Below are 27,075 nucleotides of genomic sequence, written 5' to 3'. Positions count from 1 at the left end.
TCCTTTCGTCTCATTTTCTCAGTTATTATTTTTTTTCCCATTCCTTGTTCTTCAGACTGTTCCTCTTCTTCCCCTTGCACCGTATTTTTTAATTCTGCTCGTCTTCTTGGTCCTCTTATCTAACATATCTTTGCTTTTCACTTCTCGGTTTCCTCTTCCTCTCTCTCTCTCTCGACTTCCTTTTTTCCCCCACTTTTAATTCTGTCCTTATCCCTTACTTTTCTCTTTCTTCTCCTCCCCCTCTTTCTCTCTCTCTCCTTCACTTTATGCAACTCTTTTTTTTTCTTCCTTGCATTTCTTCGCCCCCATGTTTTCTTCTCTCTTCCTCCTGCTCCCCACCTTCTCTATCCACCTCCTTCTTCTCAATCTGCTCCTCTTCGTTCTCCTCTATTCTTATTCTCCTCCTCCTCCTTCTCCTTCCTCCTCTTCCTCCTCTTCCTCCTCTTCCTCCTCTTCCTCCTTCCTCCTTCCTCCTCTTCCACCACCATCTCCTCTTCCACTTCCTCCGCCTCCACCTTTCCGCCCCTCCCCCTCCCTCCCCCCCACCTTTCCACCCTCTCACCACGTGTTGCATTTATTACAGTCAATTTACCGGGGAGTTATCGGAGCGATGGGCCGCCTTTTTATTATTATTTTATGGGTTCCCAAGAGGTGGTTGGGGGGGAGGAGGAAGGGGGGAGTAAGGGTGTAGGGGGGTTGCAGTATTTCCCGGGTGAGGAGGGGGGAGCGGGAAGGGGTGGAGAGGAGTCGCAGGTGTTGCGTTGGTCCTAGTGTGTGTTTGTGTGTGTGTGTGTGTCTTCTCCTCATGTTTTTTCCTCTGTTTCTCCTGCTCCCCACCACCTCCTCCTCCTCCTCCTCCTTCTCGGCCTCCTCCTCCTCCTTCTCGGCCTCCTCCACCTCCTCCTCCTTCTCGGCCTCCTCCTCCTCCTCCTTCTCGACCTCCTCCTCCTCTTTGTCTTCCTATTTCCTTATTATCCTCCTCCTCCTCCTCCTCCTCCTCCTCCCGCGTACGTGTGTGTTGCGGTGTGTTAGTGGTTGTGAGTGAATGAGTAAGTATGACTTGAGTAAAAAAAACAAAAAAACAAAAAAAAAACATTTTTCCTTCTTTTTCCCCTCTCTTGTACCTCCCCGTTTCTCTGCTCTTCCCCGTGCCCAGTAAAGTTTTTCTCCTGCGCCTCTTCTTCCTACGTAAATAGACGAGGTGATGGAAAATTACGCAGTCTTTTGCTCTGCCGATTGGCCAGTCAGTCAGTCATTCGGACAGCTAGTCGCGGTCAGTGATTGTGGTTGTTTATCAGTTTATCTTGCCTTCTTCTCTTTTCGTGGTCTCTTCTTACTGCTGCTACTTCTTTTTTTCTTTCTCTCTCCCTTTCTCCCTTTTTTTTTTCCTTCTGTCTTCTTTCTTCATCCTTCTTCTTATCACCATCACTTTTGAGCTTCTCTCCATCTTTCTAGTCCTCATCTTTTTTCTGCTCATCCTCCTCATCTTCTCCTCCCTTCTTCCTCCACTTCCGCCTCCCTTTCCTTCTCTCCCTCCTTCGCATTAAAATCCTATTCCCATTCTTATTCTCCCCTCCCCTCTTCTCCTCCTCCTCCTCCTCCTCCTCCTCCTCCTCCTCCTCCTCCTCCTCCTCCTCCTCCTCCTCCTCCTCCTCCTCCCCCTCCTTTCCTCTTAGCGTCTGCTCTAGTCGCGTGGCCGCCCGCGGAAGGGCGTTTGCTGCGCCGAGAACCACAATACGACGGAGAGCCAATGGAGGGTGTAAGTTTGAGTGCGCGAGAATGACACACGCTTTATAAATCTCTGTAATTTATGCGCGGAGCTGTACAAGATGGGTTGGGACCGGGGGGAGGGGCGAGTGGGGGTGGAGGGGTTTGAAGGGGGTTGGGGTGAAGGGGGTGGAAGGTGGGGTGGGGTGATGGTGGGTGGGTGGAAGGTAGGTGGGGAGGGGTTGGAGGGAGTAGAGGGTGGGGGAGGGGCTTCAGGGAGATGGAGAGAGTGGGGGAGGGGAGAGGCTACAGGGAGAGGGGGAGAATAGGGGAGGAGGTAAGAGGCTGGATTGTGGGAGTTTAGGGAGTGAGGGATGGGGTTGAGGGGAGAGGATTGTGGTGGATGGTGCGGGGGTTGTGGGGGAAGGTGGAGGGAGGGAGAGAGGGGAGGGTACGAGGATTGGGTAGGATAAAGGGGGTTGGGTGGTGGGGGGAGGGGAGTGAGTGTGTTTGTTGGTGACTTTGCAGTATATAGTTTTTTTTTCTATCTCCCTCTTTTCTGTGACTGTGCATCTTGCTGAGGTTGATTTACGCTCCTTCCCACACTAATGTAGATATGTGTGTTTATTCCTTGATTGTATTTACTATAAGTAGTGTTGTTTTTCTTGTTATTATCATTATCATTATTATTAGTTTTAGTATTAATGTTATTATTATTGTATGTGTATGTGTGTCTGTATGTCTGTCTGTTGGATTATGTACCCTATCCTCTGTGTTTCTCTCTCGCATTCCTCCCCTTATTATTTGCTGCTCTATCTTCCCCACGTTCGGAAGATCCAAGTGTTGAGAGGGCGAGGGAGAGGGTGAGAGTAGGGTGAATGAGTGACTAGGCAAACTATTACTGATGCAATCGTCATCCTCACATTTTACACTTCTACTACGCCCTCCTCTTCCTCTCCTCTTCCTTCTACTCTCCTCTTCCTCCTATCTCCTCTTCCTCTTCCTCCTATCTCCTCTTCCTCTTCCTCCTATCTCCTCTTCCTCTTCCTCCTATCTCCTCTTCCTCTTCCTCCTATCTCCTCTTCCTCTTCCTCCTATCTCCTCTTCCTCTTCCTCCTATCTCCTCCTCCTCCTCCTGCTCCTCCTCCTCCTCCTGCTCCTCTCCTTCCTTCTTCTCCTCTTCCCTTCCCCCTTCTCCTCTTCCTCCTCCTTCTCTTCCTCCTCCTCCTCCTCCTCCTCCTCCTCCTCCTCCTCCTTCTTTCTCCTTCCTCCTCCACCTCCCCCTCTCTCCCTCTCCCTCTCCCTCTCCCTCCCCCTCTTCCCTCCTTGCTCTCTCTCTCTTCCCTCCCACCCTTCTCTCCTCTCTCTCTCTTCCCTTAGTCCTCCTCCTCCTCCTCCCCCCTTCTCCCCCTCCTTCTTCCCCTCCTTCTTCCCCTCCTTCTTCCCCTCCTTCTTCCCCTTCTCCTCACGTTTTTCCCTCCCCCCGATAGACCGGAAATCCTCTCTCTCTTTCTGGGAGCTGATTCCTTCTCTGCTTGAATGAGTAAGTCCTGAATCGCCCGAACAAGACGCGTGGTTCGGCGTCACCCGCTTTTTGTTTATTTTTTTGTTTCCGTTTTATCATTTTTTTTGTAGGGGAGTTGATATTTGTTCTGATTTATTTGGAAGTAAAGCTGGCGTAAATACATTTCGTCGCTGTCCCCCCAAGATTTTCTCCCCAAGCCGACAGACAGACGGACGGACCGGACCGTTTGGTCGGTTGGAACAGCGTCTCTCTCCCTTCTGCCGTTCGTCTTCCTTCGTAAGCATATCATTTCTCATGTGCGATTCAGGCAGTGGGGAGAGAGGAAGAGGAAGGGAATGAGGGAATGAGTGTGGGAGTAAGAGAGTGAGTAAGAGAGTGAGTGAGTGAGTGAGTGAGTGAGTGAGTGAGTGAGTGAGGGAGTGAGTGAGGGAGTGAGTGATTGGAAAGAGAGAATGAGTGAGCTGAGAGAGCGTTGAGTGAGTGAGTGAGCGGAGAGAGAGAATTTGAGTGAGTAAACGGAGAGAGAATGAGTGAGTAAGTAAACGGAGAGAGGGAGAAGGGGAGGGAGGGAGGGAGAGAAGGCTGGTCGATATTTTTTTTCATCGAGGGAATCCACAGACAAGAGCTGGTATTGCAAGCGGCTCGAGACTCGTTCATGAGTTGCTAAGTGCCTGCGGATGTGCCGGGGGTCGGGCTGGCAAGGGGAGGGGGAGGAGTGTACTATTTATAGGATTTTGATTTCAATCTCCTGTTGTAATGCTGTAACATACTTGCACACACAGCTGCTGCGTGAGAGCGCACTCGCACTCACTCGCAGGCGCATGCAGGAGCGGACATGATGATGCTGTGCCTTCGGTTCAGCCATTCGATAACAGGGATGGTGATGGTGAAGGTAATGATGGTGTTAATGATAGTGAGTGCGGCGCATTGTAAGATTTTATAGAAGCGATTCTCCGTGCTTGACACCTCTTCAATCAGGAGTTGCACAGGGTTGCACACTCCCGGGAAGGAAAGAGCAATTCGCGCCTTTAGTCTTATGCGTTCACGGCAGGCGAGCAGACAGGCGGGCGCGCAAGCAGGCATGCATGCATTATGAGGGCGTGATTGTGTAGAATCATTCACGGCAGCGGCTTCACGATATTGGAGAAGTGAAAAAGGGACGGTAGAGCGGGCTTCGGGACAACCGCAGTCGTTTATGCCAGTGGGAAGTGCGAGTTGGTTGGCAAGGCGCTTTTATTGGTTTGGAAACGTTTGGTGACATTTTTGTTGGCTGGGAACGTTTGTTTGATTTTTTTTTTTTTTTTTTTTTTTGGGGGGAGACGTTTGTTCGAGACGTTTTTATTGGTTAGGAACGTTTGGTTGAAACAATTTTGTTGGTTGGGAACGTATATAGGTTTGGAACATTTGTTTTAGATGGTTCTGTTGACTCGTTTTTATTGATTTTGGTCCTAATGTCGTTTAGGGACGGATGTATTGGGCGAGAGATGAATTATATTACCCGTTGATGTTTGTACTGGATTTAAACGTTCACCTGCGGGCGTAAATACCACCCAAAACATTCCGACCGTAAGCATGGAGCACCATCGCTAAAGGGCCTCGAGCAGAAAGTCGTCCGTAATTGCCATAAATTGCGACTTTCCCCTTTAAGGCGAGGTGAAAGTGCCTTGCCTCTCCCCTGGGATGGATTTATCCCGAGTGGCCTTTGACCTTGAGGTTCTCCGTGGCTAAGAAAGAAAAAGGAAAAAAAAACACACCAGATGTCAGCGGGGGATCGAGGTGGGACGCTAGGCCTATATGTTGATTAATCGTTCCCCACTCTTTAATTTTTTTGTTTGTGTGTGTTTCTGGCGTCTGCGGGTCTGGTGTTGGCTCTTCTAATTGTTTATTTTCTGTCTGTCTGTGTAGATGTTTCTGTCTGTCTGTTTTTGTCAATCTATATGTATCTATATCTCTTCCACTTCCTCTTTCTCCATCTCTCTCTCCATGCTTCCCTCCATCCCCCTACCTCCCCCTCCCCCTTCTTCCCTCCCTCCTTCTCTCAAGCCCTCTGCCTCTCATATCCCTCCCTCCCCCCCCTCATCCCCTCTACCGCTCCCTCTCCCTCCCCCATCCCTCCCTACCTCCATCCCCCATCCCTCCCTCCCTCTCTCCCTCCCTTTCTCCCTCCCTTTCTCCCTCCCTCTCTCCCTCCCTTTCTCCCTCCCTTTCTCCCTCCCTCTCTCCCTCCCTTTCTCCCTCCCTCTCTCCCTCCCTCTCTCCCTCCCTCTCTCCCTCCCTCTCTCCCTCCCTCTCTCCCTCCTCCCTCTCTCCCTCCCTCTACCGCTCCCTCTCCCATCCCTCCCTCTCATACCTTTCCCTGTCCCCCTCCATCCATCCCTCCATCCATCCCTCCCCACTCTCCCCTCTCCCCTCTCCCCTCTCCCCTCTCCCCTCTCTACCTCGTCTTCGGTATACTTTTGAAGCTATTTGTGGCATCTCGGGTCCAGGCAGCGGAAACAGGGCGCGGGGGAAACCTGTTCAACGCCTCCAAGATCGAGCGTCTTCGAAGGGCGGGACCGGGGGGGGGGGGGGGGCTGCAAGACGGAAGTGCTCTGTGTATTTATTTTTTGTTTGATTGTTTTATATAGATATCTTTTTTTTTTTATCTGTTATATATGTTTAAGTTCTATTATGTGTAAATTATGTGTTTGTTGATCAGCTCGGTAACGTTTTATTTCTGTTACGTTTCTTTTAATAGTTTTTTTAATAGTTAGTTTATCATGTGAGGTTTCGAATTTTGAAAGCTTGGAATAGTATTTTTTTCCTATTTTCCCGTTCACTTTATCTTATATTCTCATTTCTGTGCTTACTTCGGTTTATTCCTTTACGCGAATATTTTCCTCGATCTGCGGTTTTCCCCTCTTTGACTAGGCCGCGGGGGAGCTGTTTGGCCGGAGTAACTGGAGCCGCAGATCGGGAACTTCTCGCCGAAATTGGGCAGCTGGAGTTGTCGCGATCCTTGTCGGAAGCGTAACAGCGGCGGCGTGTGTACTACATGCATAATTAGCCGTGGGAGCAAGCGAGATCGTTGCTGGCGCGAGTTTCAGGGTGTTTTGGTGGTGGGATAGTTTTTTTTTTCGGGGGGGGGGTAGGGGTAGGAGAAGGAGTTTATTTGGTTTGGGTGTGTATTCATTTTAGTATATATATATATATTTATTTATTATTATTATTATTATTACTATTATTATTATTATTAATTGTTAATTTATTTATAGTTTTTTTTACAGATGGGAGAAATTGGTGTGGGAGGCTTTCTTTTGCGGGGAAATTTATTTAGAGAAAGTTGATGAGGAAGATCTCGGACATTTTATCTTTGGCAGTTACTCTTTAGGTAAATATTTCGGTCATTTTCTAGTGTTTAATTCTCTCGTTCTTATTCTTCATCTTATTTTGTTGCGCAAATATAAAGAAGAGTAAAGGAAGAGATGGAGGAAAAAAAATATTAAAAGCGACCGTAAGCACATTGAAGTCAGGAGGGGGAATGACACTCGTAGTGAGGGTGTGATGAGAGGGTCGGGTGATGGGGCAAAATGTCGGAGTGACTCGACACCCGGGGAATTGAGGGAGGAGGAGGAGAGGAAGGGAGAGGGAAGACATGGAAGGGGGAGATATGGGAGGAGGAGGAGAGGAAGGGAGAGGGGGAGACATGGAAGGGGGAGGGGGAGATTTGGGAGGAGGAGGGGAAGGGAGAGGGGGAGATATGGGAGGAGGAGGAGAGGAAGGGAGAGGGGGAGATATGGGAGGAGGAGGGGAAGGGGGAGGGGGAGATATGGGAGGATAAGGGGAAGGGAGAGGGAGGGAGGAAGGGAAAGCGAGACAGGGAGGGGATGTAGGAGGGGAAAGGGAAGGGCTTGAGAAGGGGGGAAGGGAAAGGGAGAGAGGGAGGGGATATGGATCAGGGAAAGGGGAGGTGAGGGGAAGTGAATGAAGGAGATGGATAAGGGGATGAAGGAGAAGGGTGGAAGGGAGAAAGGAGAGAGGGAGAAGGAGTAGAGAGAGAGCAGTGGGGAGAGGTAAGGTTTGGGTAAAGGGAGGATGAGAGCGAGAGAGGGGGGGGGGACTGGTTCACGGGGGTTGATGTGAACGAGTAGAAACTGATGCTTCGACGGCTTATCCCCCCCCCCCCCCCACACACACACACACACCACGCACGTACACGCACACACCGGGTCCGTTCCTTGTAGACATGGTGACTCCAGACTTTACCGGTTTTGTTGTGATGTAGTGATTGGGCGGATAGACGGAGGAGGAGGAGGAGGAGGAGGAGGAGGAGGAGGAGGAGGAGGAGGAGGAGGAGGAGGAGGAGGAGGAGGAGGAGGAGGAGGAGACGACGACGAAGGAGGAGGAAAATGAACAGTAGGACCTGGGGAGGAAACTGAAAAAAAAAAAAACAGAAAGGGGAGAAAGAAGGACAGAGGTAAAGAAGCAAAGGGAGAAGTGGAGGAAGGAATGGCGAAAAAAGAAAAGTTTACCTAATTCTTTTCAATATTCGTTTCAAGTTACAAGTTCGTTTTAAGGGGGACGTTTCTTCGCTGCAAACCACATATTTTTCATATGTAAGTCGCTTAAAAAGAAGCCGCTCAGCATTGACATTTGATGCAACCCCCCGCCCCCTCCCCCTCCCCCCAAATTAATCCCATCCCCCACCCCCCACTCACCCCCCCACTCACCCCCACGTGACTACCATCTTCTGTAAAAAAAAATTCAAAGACGATAGCTTAGTGCTTAATCTTTGCGTCGAATTCCCATTGGAGGAAAGGAAGGGATGGGGGGGGGGGGGGGGAGAAGAAAGGAGAAAGAGATGGATATATAGAAGGAATGGAAATGCAGAGGGAGACGAATAAAAGGAGATGAAGATGCAGAAATTAGGAGGAGACAGACAGAGACAGATAGACAGACAGACAGACAGACAGACAGACAGACGGATAGGCAGACAAACAGAAATGTGAGACAGAAAGGAGGGAGAGAATACGACCAAGAACTAATGACGTCACAGGGATTAGGGGCGCGTGATTGGCTGTCCCGGCCACGTGGTTGCCGTCCATTGGAGCGTGAATGGAGTCCTCGGGTTGTTTACTCATTTACGTATTAATTCCTAGTTTATTTTTGTAGTTTTTTTTCTTTTAAGTTAAATATGAATAAGCAGCTGTTGGGGGAATCGATAAACTTCTTGGTATTCATGCGATTTTGATGTGATGAAGATGTTGATGCGAGTGCATGATTTCGTTCGCTGGGGGGACTGAAGGAAAATGTAATTTGATTAAAATGATAAAAATGTCCATTCCTCGGCGGTGCATTTGAGGTCTTGTCTCTTTGATTGTGTTTTTGGTTATCTTGGATTTTATATTATGTATGCTTTTAGCGTTGTAGTTTGTTTTTTATTGTTTTTTATGGATTTATTTGAGTTTGGCCTCCGTTTGATCGAATTAGCCATCGAGATTAGATTGTAGATTAGCGCATCTTGTGATTACCTGATGTTCGTGTCACGTTGATTTTTAATCCGTGCGTTGGGTGGGTTTGTGGGGAAGGCAATAGGAGGTGGGCGGGGAAAAGAAGGCAATAGGAGGTGGGCGGGGAAAAGAAGGCAATAGGAGGTGGGCGGGGAAAAGAATGGGAGGGCGGGGTGGGCCGAAGAGCACTCGTTCTACCTACACGAACTTGGAATATTTGTTACCGGTTGTCAGACACGGTGCCACGGCGCTTCTTGAGCATGGCACGGGAGGTCCTGCGGTAGGTGCGCGGACTTCTTACGTAAGGCGAGGTTGTGGGAAACGAATTTTTCTTCTTCTCTCTTTTCTTTTCTTTTTTTCTCTTTATTTTTCTCTTTCTTTCTTTCTTTCTCTTTCTCTTTTTTTCTTTTTTTTTCTCTTTTCATGATTTTCCTTCATTGGGAGGTTATGCTTCTTTGTTACATGTTACTAGTTGAACTCTTGGATGTTATTGATCGCATGTGCCTTTTTATTCGCGATGAGAAGTGGAAATGTGACGTTGATATCGGCTGGAATTATCGCCGCTGTCAAGGGACTTTCATTCCAAGCTTCATCGCGTATCCAAGTTGGTGAAGAGAGAGGTGTGGGGGAGGCGGGGGGGGTGGGGGGTTACGGGCGTGTTTGGGATTATTCAGATAAGGGATTTATCGATGTTTTTTTTTTTTTTTTTTTTTTTTTTCTTTTGATTATTATATACTTTTTTTTTGGGGGGGGGGGGGGGTTTAGTTCGTTTTATTGGTGTTCGTTATTCATAGAGATTTGTTTATTTTGATTGTCATTATTATAATTTATTTATTATTAGTATCGATGTTATTATTATTAGTAGTAGTAGTCATTTCATTATGAATAGTATCATTATTAAGGGGGATGGGTTGACGAGAGGGCGGGGCACGGGGCGGGGTTAGATGGGAGGGCTGGGCACGGGGAGGGGTTAGAAGGGAGGGCGGGGCACGAGGCGGGGTTAGGAGGGAGGGTGGGGCACGGGGCGGGGATAAGTGGGAGGGCGGGCCACGGGGCGGGGTTAGGAGGGAGGGCGGGGCACGAGGCGGGGTTAGGGAGGGCGGGGCACGGGGCGGAGTTAGGAGAGAGGGCGGGGCACGGGGCGGGGTTAGGAGAGAGGGCGGGGCACGGGGCGGGGTTAGGAGGGAGGGCGGGGCACGGGGCGGGGTTAGGAGGGAGGGCGGGGCACGGGGCGGGGTTAGGAGGGAGGGAGGTGGAGTGAGCGAGGTTTGTGAAGGGAGTTGGCAAGAGGCCGAATGACGGGCGTTGTGGGGTTCGGGCGAGTGGGTGAAGGAAGCGAGGAAGGAATCGAGGGAGAAAGATAAGCTAGGAAGAGGGCGGAGGAAATAAAGTAGAAACAAGAGCGAGAGGAAGAGAAAGTGGAGAGTAAAGGCGAGAGGAAGAGAGAAAGAAGGGAAAAAGAGAGAAGGCGAGAATGGAAGATGAAAGGTGACAGGCGGAGACGGCGATAGGCGGTCGTGATGAGAGGAGGAGGAGGAGAGAAAGGAGGAGCGACAGCATGCTTGTAGGTGAGGCTGGTGACAGGATGGGTGGGCGGCCGGCCGGGTGGGCGGGGAAGGAGGGGCGGTGGTGGGCTGTGGAGCGGGAGTAGGGGGCCACTGTGAGGGAGAGGAGGAGGAGAGGGGGGGGGGTCGCTGGTCACGGGGCCTCGAGCTAGGTCATGTCGGGGGAATGTTGCCCTTTGAGCCGGTGGTGGGGCAGGGTCTCCCCCCTCCCCCTCCCCCTCCCCCTCCCCCTCCATCACCCCCAGATCTCTTTCTCTGCGCGGCGCGGTTTATCTGGACTTTCCTTTCTGTTTCTTCTGCTGTTGTTTGATTATTTCAGCCTTTTCTTTCGCATAACACACTCACTCCTCTCTCTCTTATTCTCTCTCTCTCTTACTTCACGTTCTTACGCGCGCGCGCATGGGCATGCACATGCGCTTACACATACATATACACATACAAATGCACTTACACATACACATACTCGTACTCATACTCATACTCATACTCATACAATGCAATTACACATAAAATACACAGACATACACATAAAAATACACATACAAATGCACTTAAACATACTCATATACATGCACATGCACTTAAACATACACATGCACATTCATTTAATCATACACATACACATGCACATTCATTTAATCATACACATACACATGCACATTCATTTAATCATACACATACACATGCACTAACCAGTGCACCCGTACAAGCACACACATACACTGCATCCACACATAAAACATGATAATGATTGTGCGTTATCCAAAGTATCCGGTTCATGAAGCGAGGTGAGCAACCCTTCCTCCCCCCCCCCCCCCCCTTTTCATCCTCCTTGTTCTCCTTCTCTTTTTCTGTATTCCTTGCTCCTGATTCTCCTCCGCTGCTTCGCCTTTTCTTGTTGTTTTTTTTTCTCCTTTTTATTTTATTGTACTAGCCTGTGTTGTTTTCCTTCGTTGTTCCTCTCTCTTCCTATTTTATCCTGGATTTTATTCTTCGTTCAGAGTTCGTCCATCCTTCTCATTCTCGATTTCTTTTTTCTCGCTTTTCTTATTTTATCTTCTCGTGCTCTCTCCTCCTCCTACTCCTCCTTTTCCTCCTCACCTCCTCCTCTTCCTCCTCACCTCCTCCTCCTCCTCCTCACCTCCTCCTCCTCCTCCTTTTCTTCCTCTCCACTTCCTCCTTTTCTTCCTCTCCTCTTCCTCTCCTCTTCCTCCTTTTCCTCCTCTCCTCCTCCTCCTTTTCCTCCTCTCCTCCTCCTCCTTTTCCTCCTCTCCTCCTCCTCCTTTTCTTCCTCTCCTCTTCCTCCTTTTCCTCCTCTCCTCCTCCTCCTTTTCTTCCTCCCCCCTGCTCCTGCCTCCTCCTCCTCTTCTCCTCGTGCTCCCGCGTCCTCCTCCTCCTCCTCCTCCTCCTCCTCCTCCTCCTCCTCCTCCTCCTTGCGCTGTGCCGGATCTGTTTATGCTGCCTGATGCTGGCCGCCGACGCTGCTGCTCCCTCCCTCCTCCCTCCCCACCCCAGCCCTCTCCTCCCTCCCTGCGCCTCACCCCCCTCCCCCTTCTCTCGGCCTGCTTCAAACTGCATAATGAGGCTGAGCCTGTTTGGCTGTCCGACCTGCTTCACCTTCTGATGCCTCGTCGTCTCGTCGTTGCACGCTGCCGCCGCCCGCCTTCTCGCTGTCCCCCCTCCCACTCCCCCCTCCCACTCCCCCCTCCCACTCCCCCCTCTTCACTATTCCCTCCTCGCTGCCCCTCCCTTCTTCCTTGCCGTCCCTTCCCTCGTCCCTCCTCGCCGCCCCCTCCCTCTTCCCTCCTCGCCGCCCCCTCCCTCGTCCCTCCTCGCTGCCCCTCCCTTCCTCCTTCCTTGCCGCCCCCTCCCTCTTCCCTCCTCGCCGCCCCCTCCCTCGTCCCTCCTTGCTGCCCCCTCCCTTCCTCCTTGCCGTCCCTTCCCTCTTCCCTCCTCGCCGCCCCCTCCCTCGTCCCTCATCGCTGCCTCTTCCCTCTTCCCTTTTCCCTCCTCGCCCCCTCCATCTATTCCCTCGCTCTCTCGCCATTCCCTTTATTGTTTATTTTGCCTTGTTTTCTTTAGGTGTTATTTGGATCTTGTGGGTCTATTTGTATCAATTGATCTAGTTCTGTCTGTCTATCTGTATCTTTATAGCCTATCTGTCCATTTATCTATTCATATGCATACATATATATATATATATATATATATATATATATATATATATATATTAAATGTATTATGTTTATATATATATATATATATATATATATATATATATATATATTGTGTATATGTGTGTATGTTTGTTTCTCTATTTTCGTTCTTGAATTTCGCCTTCGTCTCCTTCCTTCCTTCCTTCCTCTTCACCCGCTTTATTCCCCGGCTACACCTCCTCCATCTCCCTCTTTCCCTCCGCCGCCGCCGCCGCCGTCTCCACTCGTGCATTATAATTCATCGCGTTCGAAATGTGTGGGGAGTATTTAAAGCATCGGCGGCCCCACCCGGGCGGGCGGGCGGGCGGGCGCGGACACTCGCCTTCGCCTTTGCCTTCGTTCGGCGGAGGGAGGATCTTAAGCCTGTTATTTCTGTTGCTGACATTTCTGTGTGTGTGTGTGTGTGTGTGTGTGTGTGTGTGTGTGTGTGTGTGTGTGTGTGTGTGTGTGTGTGTGTGTGTCGTTCCTGTTGCGGGAATGTTTTTTTTTTGTGTGTTTCGATCTTCACGATCTTTTTTTTCTGTCGATGTTATGTTTCTCTCTCTTTTTTCCAATTTTCCTTTCAACTTTTCCTATTTTGTCCCCCTTCTGTTTGCTTTTTCATCCCTTTTTGAGCTTGCTTGCTTCTGTGGTTCCTCTCTCCCTTTTTTTGTGCTTCACCCTTTTTCACCGCTCTCTATTCTATTGTCCATCTATCTATCTGTATGTCTATATATATCTATGTCTGTCTGTATATATATTATATATATATATATTGTTAGGTAGATATCTCAATATATCATTTCGGTTTCTCTTCTCCACTCCCTCTCCTCTCCTTTTATCTCCCCTTCTCCCATTCCCTCTCCTCCTATTCCCTTTCCTCCTACCTCTCTCTCTCCCAATCCCCCTCTTCCTACCTCTCCTCCTATTCCCTTTCCTTTTACCTCTCTTCCCACTCCCTCTCCTCCTACCTCTTCTGTTGCCTCTCCCACTCCTCTTCCTCCTCTCCCTTAGCCTAGCGATGGCATGTGATGACGTCATTCACAGCTGGTTGACCGCGGCCTCACGGCTGTAATGCAGGGATGGGGGGGAGGGGGGAGAAGGGCTTGAGAAAGGGGTGTGGTTAGATTGGGTGGGATTTATCTGTTGCTTCTGTATTTTCTTTTTTCTCGCTGTCTCTCTCTCCCTCGTTTTATTTGATGGTGTTTTTTTCTTTTACTTTTCATTTGATTCGTTCATATACTCTCCTTTTTCACTTTCTCTTTTTCTCTCTTTCTCATTCTCTTTCTCTTTCTCTCTCTCTCTCTCTCTCTCTCTCTCTCTCTCTCTCTCTCTCTCTCTCTCTCTCTCTCTCTCTATGTGTGTGTGTGTGTGTGTGTGTGTGTGTGTGTGTGTTCTTTTTCTGCTTTTCGCTCGTTCCTGTATATTTTCACATGCCATCCACTCATTCACCTTCCTTATGAAATATTTCATGCATTTGTCCTTCCCCTCTTGTCCTTCTCCATGAGAGAGAGAGAGAGAGAGAGAGAGAGAGAGAGAGAGAGAGAGAGAGAGAGAGAGAGAGAGAGAGAGAGAATGAATGAAGCATAGTTGTGGTGACGGTGGTGGTGGCGGCCTCTTGCCTTATATTATCAAGTGGGACAATAAGTGGGTTATAACGCGAGTCTCTCTTGCACCCTGCACCCTTCCCCTCCCCTTTTCTGCCCCTCGCCCCTCGTCCTTATCTCGTCCTATTCCTCCTCCTCCTCTTCCTCTTCCTCTTCCTTCTATTTCCCCTCCTCTGCCTCCCCCTCTTCTTCTTCTTCTTCTTCCTCCCCCCCCTCCTTCCCCTCTATTCCTCCTCCCCTTTCTCCTTTTCACATTGCTAATCTCTCTCCCTTTTTCCAATTCATATCTTCTCTTCTTCACATATATATTCCTCCACCTCTGCTTCGCCCTATTTTTTTCTTCTTCTCTTCCTCGTCCTCTTTGTTTTGCCACATTCTCCCCTTTGCTTCTTATGTACACGTCATTAGTCATTATTCTATACATTTTGCTTCTCACTCGTGTGCTGTTGTTCTTTTTGTATTAGCTTTAAGCTCGCCTTCGCCCTCGTCCTTATTCCCATTGCTCTTTCTATTCCACTTCACCCCACGCCCTCTTCCTCCCTCCTCCTCTTCCTCCTCCTCCTCCTCCTCCTCCTCCTCCTCCTCCTCATGCCTCCTCCTCCTCTTCCTCCTCCTCATGCCTCCTCCCTCCTACCCCTTCTCCTTCCCTTCTTTCTCTTTCTCCTCCTCCTCCTGCTCCTCATCCCCCCTCCTCCTCACCCCTCACCCCCACAGGGCAGCCGCAACACTAGCGCTTTATGCTCGGATGTTTAGCGAAGAGCACGTGGTCAGGGCGCCCCTGCATGCTGTACTGTGCCCGGGTGAGTTTAGCAAAGGGACCGTGACTGGGCGAGAGATAACTTGTGGGAGAGCTGGGGGGGGGGGGGGGGAGGAGGAGAAGTGAGGGCGAAGGGAGGTGGAGAGGTGGGGACATTGGGAGAGAAGTGAAGGAAGGGAAGATAGTGATGAGGCATTGGAAGGGAAGACAAGTTGGTGTGTTGCCTTGTCTGTCTGAATTATTATTGTTACTATTCTATGTTTGTGTGCGCGCGTGCGTGCGTGTATGCGAGTGCGTGTGTTTATGTACAGTGTTTATTTATTTACTTGGACTATTTGTTTATTGTTTATTTATTTATTTGTATTTACTACTGTTTCGCCTTTCTTTTTCTCACCCCCCCTCTACCCCTCCCGCTATTGCTCTTTTCCCTCTCTCTCTCTTTTCTAGTCTTATCTGTCTCTCCTATCTCCCTCTTCCCCTTCTTTTCTCCGCTCCCTCCCTCCTTCCTTCGGTCACTCCTTTCTCCGCTCCCACTCGGTTATCACGTTATCAGGGCAGTCATTGCATCGCTTTGTCGGCGCTGGGAGAAATTACGTGTCCTTTTATGATTTATCGCCCGCAGGAAGTTTGTGTGTTTTTCTGAGTCGTTGTTTATCTGGTGTTTTCCCTCGTTATGTGTCGGGGGTTGGCGGCTCCAGCGCCTCGGCCGGGTCGCGCCCTGCGTTGCTGGAGTAGGGGATGGAAACGTGCCGTTTGCTGTATATCTGTGTGTGTGTGTGAGTGTGTGTGTGTGAGTGTGTGTGTGTGTGTGTGTGTGTGTGTGTGTGTGTGTGTGTGTGTGTGTGTGTGTGTGTGTGTGTGTGTGTGTGTGTGAGTGTGTGTGTGTGTGTGTGTGTGTGTGTGTGTGTGTGTGTGTGTGTGTGTGTGTGTGTGTGTGTGTGTGTGTGTGTGTGTGTGTGTGTGTGTGTGTGTGAGTGAGTGAGTGAGTGAGTGAGTGAGTGAGTGAGTGAGTGAGTGAGTGAGTGAGAGAGAGAGAGAGAGAGAGAGAGAGAAGGAATGGAAATAAGAGAGAAATAGAGGGAGGGAGGGAGGGAAAGGGGGGGAGCAAACCCGAGATGGTGTGTTGTTCGAAGCTGAGCGGGTGTGAGGTGCGGGCGGACGAAGGGGCAAAGGAGCGAGCGAGTGAAGGAGGGAGGGAGGGAGAGGGGTGAGAGTAAAGGGGGGGAGGGAGGGAGGCAGGGTGAGAGCGAAGAAGGGAGGGAGGGAGGGAGGGAGGGAGGGAGGGAGCGGTGTGTGGCCCGCGCCCCTCACAGGTGAACTCTTGTCTCGGCCAGATGCTCGCTTCTTTTTTATTTTTCTGGTGTTGAGTTGTTTTTATTACCTTGGGATTTTGTTGGAAGCGTTTTCTTTTTATATTATTTGTATATTTTAAGTTGGTCGCTTTCCGGTTGCTGGTGTCTTTTTTTTCTTCTTTTTTTTCCTTTGTTTTTCTTCTTTTTATTAGTTCACAAAGATTTCGGTGTGCTGGGATGGGAGATGTGGAGGACGAGGGAGAATTTAATTTGTACTTCAAGTGATCCTTGCTTTATTCGGGGGGATGACGTCATGCGCAGGAATAGATATGTATATCTGTCGGACACTGAGCTAACCATCGTTTATTTTTTCCCTTTGTTTTTTTTTCTTCTCTCTTATCTCCTCTCCTCTCCTCTTCTTTTCTCTATCCCCCACCCTTTCTCTCTTTCTCTATATCTTTCTCTCTCTCTCTCTCTCTCTCTCTCTCTCTCTCTCTCTCTCTCTCTCTCTCTCTCTCTCTCTCTCTCTCTCTCTCTCTCTGTCACCCCCCCACCCCCACTTCTCCAACCTTTTCATTAAAAAAAAAAAAAAAAATGAAACACTGATGATGCTCTTAATAGGTGACCAGATTCATGACAGCTTACCACCGAAGGCGCTTTCCTGTCTTGGAGGAACGTGGCGAGAGGACCGTCAGGGGCATTACGGCTTGCGGGGGTTAGCCGAGCGGGTAAGCCAAGAGGGTAAGCCAAGCAGGTTAGCCAAGCGGGTAAGCCAAGCAGGTTAGCCAAGTGGGTAAGCCAAGCAGGTTAGCCAAGTGGATAAGCCAAGCAGGTTAGCCAAGCGGGTAAGCCAAGCAGGTTAGCCAAGCGGGTAAGCCAAGCAAGTTAGCCAAGCGGGTAAGCCAAGCGGGTAAGCCAAGCAGGTTAGCCAAGCCAGCCTATCATTCCGTGTGGGTCGAAGGAGGCCTTCTCTCTCCCTCTTTATGTTTTGTGGGAGATGAGAAGAAGGGAAGAAGTGTTGATAAGGGAGAGTGTTGGGGATAGGGCTGGGATAGGTGGGGGAGGGGGGGAGAACGAAGAGGTGAGGCGAGAGAATGTGTAGCAAGGGGAGAAATGAGTTTTGTGAAGATGAGAGGAAGAGAGAGAAAAAAATGCATAATGTGAGGAGAGGGTGAGAGCGAGAAAAGGAGGAGAAAAAAAAAAAACCGACAGCGCACCATAAAGAGACGTAATGTGTCGGGATAAAAACGTGGACTCGTGCGATGAAAGGGGAGGGGGAGGGGAAGGGGAAGGGGAAGGGGAAGGGGAAGGGGAAGGGGAAGGGCCGCCCTTAAGGACTCTGCCTCCTCAACTCAACTCCTACTCCCACCCCCATCCTCACTCCATACCCTTCCATCCCCACCCCCCGCTTTCGCCTCCCCCCTCGACGCTAGGGTCCACTGGGTACGTTGGGCTTGTGTGTAGCGGCTACAAGTACTTTGTACAGGTACATTGTGCAGCGTTGGAGCCTTCGTATTGCCGGGTCGTCAAGGTACGGCGGCTGTTCCTGTCCGGGCCTTTTGTTGCGCCGCGGACCCGACGCTGGACGGCGCGAGGGGGCGGGTCGGGCGGCGGGCGCGCTTTCGCCCGAGGAGCTGGGGAAGCGCTCGAAGGGCGCTCCGCGGGGAGGGCTCGGCTGCAGCGGAGCTCTTCTCTCGGGGTTCTTCGTTTCGGCTTTCATCTCTCTCTCTCCCTCTCTCTCTCACTTTCCCTATTCGTCTTCCTATAACTATTCTCTCTCTCTTTCTCTCTCTCTCTCTCTCTCTCTCTCTCTCTCTCTCTCTCTCTCTCTCTCTCTCTCTCTCTCTCTCTCTCTCTCTCCCTCCCTCCCTCTCTCCCTCTCTCCCTCCCTCCCTCCCTCCCTCCCTCTCTCCCTCCCTCTCTCCCTCTCTCCCTCCCTCCCTCCCTCCCTCCCTCCCTCTCTCCCTCTTTCCCTCTCTCCCTCCCCCTCTCTCTCTTTAACATCCTCTCTCCCTCCCCGTCTCCCTCTTTCCCCCAACCTATTCTGGCAATGGCTCAGAGCTTAAAACCAGCTTTGTTGACTAACTATTCCGGGCTGCGACAGTAGCCTAATTGATCATGCGATTTCACTCCTAAAGCGTTCGGTCAGCCACCCGAAAGGAGAGAGAGAGAGAGAGAGAGAGAGAGAGAGAGAGAGAGAGAGAGAGAGAGAGAGAGAGAGAGAGAGAGAGAGAGAGAGAGAGAGAGAAAGTGATTGAGTGAGTGAGTGAGTGATTATTGGGTTGTGTAAATGAACCTGAGTGAGTGAATGAGTATTTGGCTGAGTGAGTTTTTATTTCTGTATATCTTTCCTCCTCGTGAGCCTTTGCATTCCGTTTTTTTTTTTTTTTCCCCACTAATGCTTCCGACATTTTTTTTTTTCTTTTGGCCTCTTTCCCCCTCCCCCCACGCCCCCCCCCTCTCATGCATATGTTTTAAGCCGCGGCGATGATAACGATAAGAATGACATAGTTAACGTGATGCTTGACTTACGATTAAGGTCGCTGATAACGATAATCGGATAAGGACGACGATGATGCGACTCCGTTTTCGTTAGTGATTGCGGTCCGGCGATCTCCGGAACAGGATTGGCCGGGCGTCCGAAACGTGCGTAGGCCTCTAGCAGCGAGTCTTGTGTAGGGAGATAGTGTGGTGTGTGTTGGGGGAAATTGGGAAGACGGAAGAGGAAGGCGAAAGGTGGAAGGAGGAGAGGGAGGGCAAGGAAATAAGGTAAGAGGGTGAGGGGGCGAGGAGAGGAAGGCAAGGGAATAGGGTAAGACGGTGAAGGGAGGAGGGAACAGGGCAAGGCGATAGGGTAGGGGGGCGAGGGGGCGAGGAGAGGAGGGCAAGAAAATAAGTTTGGAGGGTGAAGAGCAAGGGGAAGCTGGAGGGAAGGGACGGAAGGAGGGAGGGAGGGTAGAGGGTGGTAGGGTAGGCGGTTGTGTTTAGCTGTGCTGGCAACTTCCCTTCATGGTTCGTGGAGACCCTTAACTTACGGCTGAGCTTTAGTTAGTGTCGGAATTCGAGAACTTTGTGTGTGTCTGTCTGTGTCTGTAAATGCTGGAGAGTAGCAAGAGAGAGAGAGAGAGAGAGAGAGAGAGAGTGTGTGTGTGCGTGTGTGTGTGTGTGTGTGTGTGTGTGTGTGTGTGTGTGTGTGTGTGCGCGTGCGCGTTTGCGTGTGCGTGTACGCGTGCAGGCATGCATGCATGTATTTGCCCTCCAGTATATCGCGTTTGATAGAAATAGAATCTTCAAGATTTGGGAACAATGTGCCTTTGTAATTCAGTGTAAGCATAAGATGACGCTTGAAGTTGGTCGGATAAGTTTGATGAAACTAACTCCTGCCTAAAGTTTAGAAGCTGCTGTGTTATTGATTATGATCTCGCTAATCATCGTTATTATCTTCTCCCAGCTTCTCGGATTCTGTTGTTTGTTGCTTCTCTTCCCCCTCCTGCTGCTTCTTTTCCTCTTCTTCCTTCCTCCTCCCCTTTCTTCCCCCCTCCTCCCTCCTCCTCCTCCTTTTCACCCCTCCTCCCTCCTCCTCCTTTTCACCCCTCCTCCTCCTCCACCTTTCCACTCCTCGCCCCCGTCTTCCTCCTCTTTCTTCTCCACCGCTTCCACCTCCTTCTCCTCCTCCTCCTTCTCCTCCTCCTCCTCCTCCTCATGCCTCCTCCCTCCTACTCCCTCTCCTTCCCTTCTTTCTCTTTCTCCTCCTCCTCCTCCTCCTCCTCTTCCTCTTCCTCCTCTTCCTCCTCCTCCTCCTCCTAAATTAACTGCTTTGTTATGCCTAGGGCTACATTTATGGCCTCTGCATTGCTGTCATTACAATCTTTACTTTCATTATCGTTTCTCGTTATGTTTGTCCTCATGATTTTCCTCTCCTGAGACTGGACACAATTGCAGGGTGATTACGTGGTTTTGCAACATTGCACACTCGCCCTGCCCGCTGACGTATGAACTTGCGCGTGGCAAAAACTCGGCGTGCAGTGACCCGGCCTCTGCACGGGGGCGTGACCTTGTTTGTCCCCCCCCTGCCATCCCCCCCCGCCCCCTCTCCTTCCCCCGCCCGGCCACGTGCTGATGCTGGGGGCGTCCGACATGGAGTGCCACGGTGTTTGTCTGCCCCCCTTCCCCCCCTTCAAACTCTCTCTCTCTCTCTCTCTCTCTCTCTCTCTCTCTCTCTCTCTCTCTCTCTCTCTCTCTCTCTCTCTCTCTCTCTCTCTCTCTCTCTCTCTCTCTCTCTCTCTTCCCCTTCACCTATTTACGAAGTATACAGTAGATGCACCGAACGATTTATGCTTATGCATATAAGGTAGCGGAACCCACATGCGTAAAGCTGCATGTTAGCTGCACCTACCATGTCCGCACACGCACACGCATACGGACACGCACATGGACACGCATACAGGTCAGGCGGCCGTGCATGTGTTGCTGTAATTATATTCAGACAAAAGTTTGCTGGAACAAGATGATCATTAGTGTGTGGTGTGGCAGGACTAGTCCCAGGTGAGGGGGGGGGGGGGGATTTATGATGGGGTGGGGAGTGGAAGGGAGGGAGGGGAGGTGAGGGGCAGGAAGGGAAGGGGGAGAGGTAGGAGGGAGGGAGGGAGGGAGGGAGGGAGGTCACCGTGCCCCTTGCGCCCTCGCTTGATCTCTTGTGCAACTGTTCTCCTTATTAATGCTGACACACAGCCTACCTGCCTTCTTGGGAGGGTTGGCACGGTCCGGACGAAAGTGTGTGTGTGTGTGTGTGTGTGTGTGTGTGTGTGTGTGTGTGTGTCTGTATCTGTATCTCTGTATGTGTGTGTGTGTTTGTGTGTATGTATCTGTGTTTGTTTTAATGGTTTGTTTTTTGTTCGTTTTAGAGAGCGAGGGCGTGAGTGAATTTACAAAGAATAGCACCAGTTCTCTAAGACCAAATAGGCACATATTTCTTGTCATTCGTGAGTTCTCCGTGTGCTGTTGTATTACAGAAACGATTAATGCTAATTGTGAGAGTTCCGCTGTCCTGTATGTGTCACACGGAACAAAGACGAGAAAGGAGCGTCTTGCCTCGGGCGCCTTTGGTCATTAATTACCTGGCAGAGCAACGCGTCAAGACGGATGACTGTACTTCGCAGTGACAGCCCGGGCGCGGCGTGGCTGCTTTTAAGGATGCATGAAAAGGAACACTAAAATTTTAACGAGCCCTTTTTATTCGCGCTGGAAGCACTAGTTTTCATTAGGCAGCCGGAGTTTGCTTGCGCGCTCTCACTCTCGGTCTCTCGTTCTCTCGCTCTTGCTTGGTCTCTCTCGTTCTCTCGCTCTTGCTTGGTCTCTCTCGTTCTCGTTGTCACTCTCTTTTTCTCTTTCTCTTTCTCTTTCTCTCTCTATTCCTCTTTGTACCCCCCTTCTTCAACCTTTTCATAAAAAAGTCTGTCTCTGTCTGTCTCATTCTCCTTGTTTTCCAAGATGCCTTTTAAGAATCATAAGAGGATCAAGTTTAAAGCGAACGGGAAAAATAATAACTAGAAAGTATTCCAATGTACCTTGTTCTTCGTTGCCGGTTGCTGAATGTGGGGTTGGGGGGTTGGGGGGTTGGGGCAGAGGTGGGGGTAGAGGGTAAGGGGTGGGTGTTGCAGGAAGGGGAAGGGGGATGTGGGGAATGGGAAAGGGAAGGGAGCAGTGGGATGAGGGGGAGGGGGAAGGGAAAAGAGTAGGGGAATGAGGGGATGGGAAGGGAAGGGAGTAGGGGATGGGGGGGGGGGGGGGTCGTACGAGGATTAGCGAGTGAAGCCTGCACCGCCACAGCTGATCCGGGCAAGTGCGCATGCGCGGTACACCTTGATCTCTGGGGCTGATAAGATAAGCTTTTATGTATTTTGATTCGTCGAAGAGAGTGTGTGCGTGTGTGTGCGTGCGCGTGCGTGCGTGCGTTTTTAGGAAAATGCCCACTTAATTTTATGTCTGTTTGTGTGTATACATTTTAGCCTCCTCGGATGACGATGGAAGGAAGAGAGAAAAAAGAAGAGACAAGGAATAAGACAACGAAATGGGGAGGGGAAAGGGAAGCGATAACAAAGAGAAATGGGTAAGGTTCTGCGACACAGGGTTTTAAGAAGGCCTCCTCGTCGGGGAGGAAAAAGAAGGGTCGAAGGGCAGTAAGGTAAGGGGAAAAGGGAGGGGGGAGGGGAAAGGGAACAAGAGAGAGTAAACAAAGGAGGGACGAAGGTGGAGAACGCAGAAGCACAGCAGCGATGACGACGACGGCGGCGGTGGCGTCGAGGGTGTCGGCAAGATCAAACGGGGCCCTTGTCTGTCACACCTCTCGCCTGCCCTGCTGGTGGCCGGGCCGAGCGGGGAGGCGGGGAGGCGGGAGGGGGGCTGGAAGGGCCAAGGGGGAGGGGGGGGTGGAAGGGTGGGCAGGAGGGGGGAGGGGCGGGACGAGGGAAAGGGGCTGGGGAAAGGGGGGGGAGGAAGGGGGATGGTGGGGCAAAGGTAAGCGTTTCAGGTGGAGGAGGGGAAGGGGTTGATGAGGGAGAGGGGGGGAGGGAGATTTTAATTCCAAGAGCGGGCGGAGGCGGAGGAAGGAGGAGAGGTGTTCATAAAGAAGCGAGAGGGTAATGAAGGAGGTTTTGAGAAAGGGCGTGGGAACATGGGGACCCCGGCAGGAGGATTACACTCTCTCTCTCTCTCTCCCTCTCTCTCTCTCTCTCTCTCTTCCCTCCCTCCCTCCCTCCCTCCCTCCCTCCTCTTTCTCTCTCCCTCCCTCCCTCTCTTTTCTCCTCTCCTCTCTCTCCTCTCCTCTCTCTCCTCTCCTCTCTTCTCCTCTCCTCTCTCTCCTCTCTCTCTCTCCTCTCTCTCCCTGGCACGAAAAAGATAATGATACATTAGGTGAAAAGAGAAAACGAGAACTGGAGAGAGAAAATAATGTATCATCAAGACAAACGTGGATAGAGGAGGTGGAGGAGGCGGAGGACTTAATGCACACGCGTGATAAGATAGAGAAGCAGGGGAATGGGGAGGGGGAAGAGGGAGGGGGAGGGGGAAGAGGGACGTGAATAGAGGAACTTTGAGGATTGGGAGAATTACGATATTGATAACGATAGAAGGAAGAGATAACATTTCTCTAAGCTTTCCACTTAAGTTGAAAGGGAGAGGAAGGGTGGTATGTTGGGCGATCTCTCTCTCTCTGTCTCCCTCTCTCTCTCTCCCTTCCTCCCTCCCTCTCTCCCTCCCTCCCTCCCTCCCCATTCTCCCTCTGTCTCCCTCATTCTCCCTCTCTCTCCCTCCTCCCTCTATCTCCCTCTCCCTTCCTTCCCTCTGCCCTTTCCTATCTCCAAATTTATCTTGCTCTTCTCTCTCTTCAATCCTCCATTTATTCATTCCTGCTTCTTCCTCTCCTTTCACCTCCGCCTTCCCTTCTTTCGGCTTCCCTCTGCGTGTGAGGGTCAGAAGAGAGGGAACCTGACGAAAGAAAGGAGGAAGAGGAGTAGGAATAACAAGAAGAGGAGGAGACGCGGCGCCTGGAAAGTGAAAGGAAGCGTGGCGACATTGGATAAGTGTGACAAAGGGAAGGAAGGAATAACGAAGGGAAGGATGGCGGAAGACACGAGAATTAAGCGAGAAAATTATTCTCTCTCTCTCTCTCTCTCTCTCTCTCTCTCTCTCTCTCTCTCTCTCTCTCTCTCTTTCTCTCGCTCTCTTTCTCTTCTCTCTTTCTCTCTCTTTCTCTCGCTCTTTCTCTCTCTTTCTCTCTCTCTCTCTTTCTCTTTCTCTCGCTCTCTCTTTCTCTTTATCTCGCTCTCGCTCTCGCTCTCTCTTCTCTCTCTCTCTCTCTCTCTCTCTCTCTCTCTCTCTCTCTCTCTCTCACACACACACACACACACACACACACACACACACACACACACACACACACACACACACGTGATATCATTGATAAAGGCTTTGTGATAGTGACGCCGCCTTGATAGTTCGGTCTTTATCAGGTGAACGAGACACGGGCCCGAGGAATGTCGCAGTGATGGTGATTGTTAGAGTGATTGTTAATGATAGTGATTGTTACTGAGGGCCCGATTGTGATTGGTGCCGCGTTGCCCTCTCAATGGCCATTGATGTTGGGAGTTTATGACGGTGATTTGGGTAATCCTTTTTGATCGAACAAATGACAACAAGAACACCGTTTGTTTGTTTGTGTATTTGTCGGGTTTAGCGACGGTGTTGATGGTTGTTATGGCGATGTTAAATGTAGTTATTGCAGGTATTGCTCTCTTATTGCGTCTGTTGTTTCTTTATTTTGAAAAGGTGCATTGTCATTGTTTTTTTTCTTTCTTTTTTTCTTTTTTGCCTCTTTCGTGTTTTGTTGTATGGTATACCCATGCGAAGGGGTAGCATCATGTTTATATGTTATTAAATATTGCAGTAGTCGCAACAAAATCATGGCGCTCGTTGCAAATAACATTACCTTTGCAATAAGTGCGGGGAGAGTCGATTTTTTTTTATCCATTCGGTAGGATTAGAGCCACGTAAACTCTGTTCACAGTAATTAACTAATTACTCTTGTTTAAAAATAAATGGCAATTTGCCAAACACGCCCAAGTAATGTGGCTTTCGTCTATTTTCAGGTACGGCGATGTCGATGCGGTATTGACTCGTTACGAGCAGGCCGGTCGGGGCGACAGTGCAGGTGAGGCAGGCAGTCAGGCAGTCAGTCAGTCAGTCATGCAGCAATATAGGTAGTTAGGGACTTTGTTCTGTTTTAAATGCAGGTATTCAATATATCAATGTTTTTTTTTTTTTTTTTTTTTTTTTTTTTTTTTTTTTTTTTTTTTTTTTTTATACATTCGTGCTATTGCTCAGTCAATCATGCAGCAATACAGGTAGTCAATTCGTTTGGTCATAAATGCAGGCACTCAATCTATCATTGTTTTTTTTCTTCGTTTATACATCCATGCAATCGCTCAGTCTGTCACCCAGTCATTCATGCAGGCCTTCAGTCATTCAGTCAATCAGTTGCCAGTCATTCAAGCATTCGTAGGCCAGGCCAATGACTGTTCGAATGGATAGAGTGACTGTCTCTTCTGGTTTCCGCCGGATTAAATTGCTTCCCTGTTGTGATTTGCGTATCTTATTTTTGTCATTTTTGTTTTTATTTGTTTCCGTTTTTATTTGTTTTCCTTTTTTTTTTGTAATGGCTACTGTGAATGGGTCCCTTTTTTTAAACAATATTTCTACCATTCATGATCTCGATTTTGTTTTCACATTGTAGGAGTCGTTTCCTCGTTCTCCCTGTTTTCGTTTTGCTCCTCTTCCATATTTTCTTTCCTTTTCTAATTTGCTTCGTTTTATCCCTTTGTGTTCACCTCCTTGGTCTCTTTGGGTATTATTATTTCTTGTATTAGTTTTATTTTGGTATTTAATGTTTATACAGTTACTTTATTATTTATCTATTCGTTTCATTTATTATTTTATTCTTATTTTCGCCGATCACGACCCCCCCCCCCCCCACCCCCATTATTTTGCAAAGGTATTCGACGCTTTACATGGGCTGTGGACGCGTACCTCATCGGAACCGGAATGACTCGACACTCTGGACTTGTAACCCCTCATCCCTCCCCCCCTTCTATTCCCTCCCCCCTCCTCTTCTATTCCCTCCCCCTCCTCTCCTATTCACTTCCCCTCCTCTTCTATTCACTTCCCCTTCTCTTCTATTCCATCCCCCCTCCTCTTCTATTCCCTCCCCCCTCCTCTTCTATTCCCTCCCCCCTCCTCTCCTATTCTCTTCCCCTCCTCTCCCACTCCTTGCCCCTCCCCTCTTATTCCCTTCCCTGCCTCTCTCACTCCCTGTCCCTTCCCCACATTCCCTTCACTTCCCGCCTATTCTCTCCCTCTCCTCCTCGCTACCTACTCGCCCGTCCCCCTCCCCTTCTCTTCTTTCCTCTTGTCTGCTCTTTTCCTTCCCTTCTCTTCATTACCTCTACCCTTTCCCTCTCCTCCTCTCCCCCCTTTCCTCCGCTTTGTTTTGCTGTTGGTTCTGACGATCCGGTGAAGCCTTAATGGTAAGTGGCGGGGGGGGGGGGGGGGGTCGTGGAGGGTTAAGCGTATTCTTCAGGAGTTGGTGGGGAAGGGGAGGGAAGGGAAGGGAAGGGAAGGGAAGGGAAGGGAAGGGCAAGGACGAGGAAGGGTGGTGGGAGGATGGGGCGGTCATACGGTCGTCGTGTAGGGCGTGTCTCCGAGGAGGAGGAGGAAGAAGGAGACGAAGAGGAGGAGGAGGAGGAAGAAGGAGACGAAGAGGAGGAGGAGGAGGAGGAGGAGGAAGAAGAGGAAGAAGAGGAAGAGGAGGACTTGTTTTTCTTTCTCCTGTTGGTTTGCGTGGTTCGTCTTTCGTTGTTATTTTGTATTGGTTGTTTGTCTGTACCATGATTTATTTTCTAGGTAATAGTTTTTATTTGACTTTGTTTCGTTTTTATTTTGTTGCTACTTGTCTCTGTTCTTTTTTGGATCCATTTTCTCTCGCTTAATTTTTTTTTTTCGATTTTATTTTTTTATCTCAGTGTTTTGACATCAAATTATTTTTTTCCCTGTTTTTTTTCCCTTCCTTCCTGCTTGAAATTGCAGCAGTGAGTGACCGCTCGGCTCAGCAGAGGTAACAGCCAGGACCCCACCCACCCATACCCACCCCACCCACCCCTTCCCCCCTTCCCCATCCCTCCCTCTCCCCTCCCCCTCCCTCTCCCCTCCCTCTCCCTCTCCCTCTCTTCAAGGTAGTCCAAAGCATGAGTCAGCAGTTTCGTGTGAGGTCGACGCGGGTCAGATGTGAGGAGACGAGTTGAAGCCACGAGGGGGGGGGGGGCGATCCCTCTCCTCCTGTGGCTTTATCCTTATCCCGTTGTTTCTTCTCCCCTCCTCTTTCTCTCG

General features: G+C 50.0%; 1 long non-coding RNA gene across 1 annotated transcript in view; it reads left to right on the top strand.

Moving 5' to 3' along the window:
* LOC125046397 overlaps positions 1 to 24,869 on the top strand; it is a 63,618-nt gene extending 38,749 nt beyond the window's left edge. Inside the window, exon 3 of the long non-coding RNA XR_007116648.1 lies at positions 24,783 to 24,869. This is a non-coding gene — a long non-coding RNA (uncharacterized LOC125046397). The remainder of the gene's footprint in view (positions 1 to 24,782) is intronic.
* Positions 24,870 to 27,075: the final 2,206 nt, after the last annotated feature.

The sequence above is a fragment of the Penaeus chinensis genome, chromosome 39 (genome assembly GCF_019202785.1).
Source record: "Penaeus chinensis breed Huanghai No. 1 chromosome 39, ASM1920278v2, whole genome shotgun sequence".
Taxonomy (NCBI): domain Eukaryota; kingdom Metazoa; phylum Arthropoda; class Malacostraca; order Decapoda; family Penaeidae; genus Penaeus; species Penaeus chinensis.
Note: the sequence above shows the minus strand (reverse complement) of the source record. Positions and strands in the feature narration are given on the sequence as shown.